The sequence below is a fragment of the Oncorhynchus clarkii genome, chromosome 6 (genome assembly GCF_045791955.1).
Source record: "Oncorhynchus clarkii lewisi isolate Uvic-CL-2024 chromosome 6, UVic_Ocla_1.0, whole genome shotgun sequence".
Classification (NCBI taxonomy): domain Eukaryota; kingdom Metazoa; phylum Chordata; class Actinopteri; order Salmoniformes; family Salmonidae; genus Oncorhynchus; species Oncorhynchus clarkii.
The window spans coordinates 11,543,611-11,547,655 of record NC_092152.1 but is presented as its reverse complement, the minus strand read 5'-3'; the positions used below and the strand labels follow the sequence as shown (position 1 = coordinate 11,547,655).

General features: G+C 43.5%; 1 non-coding gene across 1 annotated transcript; it reads left to right on the top strand.

Moving 5' to 3' along the window:
- Window positions 1–2,631: 2,631 nt before the first annotated feature.
- Window positions 2,632–2,684, top strand: LOC139412501 (U7 small nuclear RNA). The gene has a single exon (XR_011634694.1). It is a non-coding gene; the product is annotated as a U7 small nuclear RNA (small nuclear RNA).
- The last annotated feature ends 1,361 nt before the right edge of the window (window positions 2,685–4,045 follow it).

The window sequence follows — 4,045 nt, the reverse complement described above, 5'->3', positions numbered from 1 at the left end:
GCAACAATTTCGGCTGATCATTTTAGAAAGAGAGGGTCCAGATTGTCTAGCCCTGCTGATTTGTAGGGGTCCAGATTTTGCAGCTTTTTCAGAACATCAGCTATCTGGATTTGTGGGAAGGGGAAATGGGGAGGCTTGGGAAAGTTGCGGTGGGGGTTGCAGGGCTGTTGACAAGGGTATGGGTGGCCAGGTGGAAAGCATGGCCAGCCGTAGAAAAATGCTTATTGAAATTCTCAATTATTGTGGATTTATCATTGGTGACAGTGTTTCCTAGCCTCAGTGCAGTGGGCAGCTGGGAGAAGGTGCTCTTAATCTCCATGGACTTTACAGTGTCGCAGAAATGTTAGGAGTTTGTGCTGCAGGATGCAAATTTCTGTTTTAAAAAGCTAGCCTTTGCTTTCCTAACTGCCTGTGTATGTCGGTTCCTAACTTCCCTGAAAAGTTGCATATTGCGGGGGCTATTCGATGCAAATGCCGTACTCCACAGGATGTTTTTGTGCTGGTCAAGTGCAGTCAGGTCTGGAGTGAACCATAGGCTATATCTGTTCCTGGTTCTAATTTTGTTGAATGGGGCATGCTTATTTAAGATTGTGAGGAAAGCACTTTTAAAGAATAACAGGCATCTTCTTCTGAAGGAATGAGGTCAATATCCTTCCAGGATACTCGGGCCAGGTCAATTAGAACGGCATGCTCGCTGAAGTGTTTTAGGGAGCGTTTGACAGTGATGAGGGGTGGTCATATGACCGCAGCTTCATTACGGATACAAGCAATGAGGCAGTGATCGCTGAGATCCTGGTTGAAGACAGCAGAGGTATATTTGGAGGGCAGGTTGTTTAGAATTATATCTATTAGGGGGCCTGTGTTTATGGATTTGGGGTTGTACCTGGTAGGTTCATTGATCATTTGTGTGAGATTGATGGCATCAAGCTTAGATTGTAGGATGGCCGGGTTGTTAAGCTTGTCCCAGTTTAGGTCACCTAACAGCACGAGCTCTGAAGATAGATGGGTGGCAATCAATTTACATATGTTGTCCAGGGCACAGCTGGGGGCAGAATGTGGTATATAGCAAGCGGCAACGGTTAGAGACTTGTACTATAGTAAACTATAGTAAATACTACAGTTTTTCATTTTCTTATATCCTGCCCATTCCCCTCCCCTTTATACCAATTTGTGCCACCCACAAGTGAGAAAGCTACATGCCAAGTAGACCATATATTGTGTTCCCCCTCCTGGCCGGCCGGCTCCAGAGGCACTTCGACAACATCGGAGTGTACATCAGGCCGGCTTCAGGAAGACATAATCAACTACCGACAATATCCTGAGGCTGGCTGAAGATGTTTAAAGAGGGTTCAACAAAAAAGAGGTGATGTTGACTGTCTTCTTCAACATTGAAAATGGGCTCATCTATAGTCTATCGGATACAACTCGCCACTCAGATGGTCAGTCTTTTAAATAGCTTTTTAAATCAGCGGAAGATAGCAGTAATAGTGGGAGAACCCCATTATTCAGATTCTCTCCATAGGCGGGAGTACCCCAAGGCTCCGCCCTTAGTCCACTACTGTTTTAATGTACGTCTGTGATATTTATTACCCAAGAGAGGGACAAGTGGCCCAGTTTGCAGACCATATCTGTTATTAGGCCTCCTCCAAAAACTTTACCCACTGCTGGAAAAAAGCTACAGAGGAGCAAAACAGTGATCGAGCACTCAGCCAATCTGTGGCGGGTCAAGCTCAACACCGCTGAAGACCCAGTGCGTCCTCCTCTCCAGAAACCCCAAAAGAACTAAGCAAGTGCACCTTAAACTGTATGGACAGGCACTCCAGATGACCCCAACGGCTAAGTTCCTTGGGGACACATTTCAAGAAAACATGTTCTGGTGTCCCCACATAGAGTACCTGGTGAAAGCGGGAAGGATACGACTGAACAACCTAAAGCTACTTTGCAGAATAGGAGGAGCCACGCCTGGAACAGCCGTCAGAGTGTACCAGAGCAACATCCAAGTATGCTTCACCAGCCTGGTGTAACGTGGGGAGTTCTGATGTCAGAAAACTTCGGACCATTCAAAGCCTTTGCATCAAGATGGCATACAGACTCCCCACGTACACAAACACACACTACATACATGACCTTTCAGGACTGAGAACAGTAGAAGAGAGGATGGCTGTCCTGCGGCGCAGGTTTACCCTCAAGTTGGTGGACAATCCATCTCTGAAACCCATGATTCGGGAGGAACAAGCTAACCATCCTCTCTGTGCTTCTTAGCATATCTATCACTTTTTAACCACTTTTAATCCTTTAGAGAGGATATCTGGTGCATTATATTGTGATTTTATCCACTCTTACTCCTGCTGATAGGCACTGCAATAGAAGCGGAAAGGAAGGAGAACTCCACCACCCCCTCCCCTCCCCCTGTGCCTTGCCAATCCTGACCTCCACCAAACTGATACATGGACAAGAGGAATAGAAGAGGGCATGAAGCTCTAAGATGTTTGTACCAGTCTCAAAGTTCGTTGTCTCGTCTCTACAGGTTATAGAAAAGAGCAGAAGCTCGAAACTATCCGTTCAGACCCCAGTCCTACCTACCTACTGGTTATAGAAAAAGATCTATAGAATCTATCTATAGGTTATGGAAAATGTACTCTTTTAGCATTTCTCTAGTAGGTTTTCTCAAGGAGAAAGCCTCCACTTCTATGTCAAAGATACTTTAGTCAGCAAAAACACTACAGTGAATACTACAGTAAAGTCAGCAAAAACACTACACTGAAAACTACAGTATTTATACCATAGTATACTATAGCATTATTTCATGTGGGTATGTACCGTATGCTATACATTAGTATCTATGTTTACCTTATGCAATTAAGTGCAATAGTTACATACAGGAGATTGCTTTGTTTATGAAGTTTATATATTGATGGGAGACTGTTACAGAGGAGTGTAAATGCTTTTTTTAGGCTGGATCATGTTGTATTGTATTGTTGTATGTTTTAATGATGTCATGTACTGATTGTTGCTGCCTTCTTGGCCTGGTCTCCCTTGAAAAAGAGACTCTGGGTCTCAATGTACTTTTCATGGTTAAATAAAGGTTAAATAAATAAAACATTTGTTGGCCATGGTTTTATTATTTATCATTTAGAATAATCCAAAATTAGTCTAATGAAAACACAGTTGAGATAATACCACAGGGGAATTGCTTTATGTTTGAAGGCAGTGTTTTTCAGTCTTGGGCTTTGGAATCCACAGGTGGTGCAGAACTTATCAAGGACTTAAAAATGTGTTGACTAGTTGAATACCGGTCTTGAACAAAACACTTTCGAAGATAATCATACTGTAATTGTATTTCATAGAGAATCATACTGTAATCGTATTTCATAGAGAATCATACTATAAACGTATTTAATAGAGAATCATACTATAAATGTATTTAATAGAGAATCATACTAAAAACGTATTTAATAGAGAATCATACTATAAATGTATTTAATAGAGAACACTTCCGGCGCCGACAGAGATGGCCGCCTCGCTTCGCGTTCCTAGGAAACTATGCAGTTTTTTGTTTTTTCACGTGTTATTTCTTACATTAGTACCCCAGGTCATCTTAGGTTTCATTACATACAGTCGAGAAGAACTACTGAATATAAGATCAGCGTCAACTCACCATCAGTACGACCAAGAATATGTTTTTCGCGACGCGGACCCTGTGTTCTGCCTTACAAACAGGACAACGGAGTGGATCCTATGCAGCGACCCAAAAAAACGACTCCGAAAGAGAGGGAAACGAGGCGGTCTTCTGGTCAGACTCCGGAGACGGGCACACCGTGCACCACTCCCTAGCATTCTTCTTGCCAATGTCCAGTCTCTTGACAACAAGGGTGATGAAATCCGAGCAAGGGTAGCATTCCAGAGGGACATCAGAGACTGTAACGTCCTTTGCTTCACTGAAACATGGCTCACTGGAGAGACTCTATCCGAAGCGGTGCAGCTTCGGGTTTCTCCACGCATCGCGCTGACAGAAACAAACATCTTTCTGGTAAGAAGAGGGGCG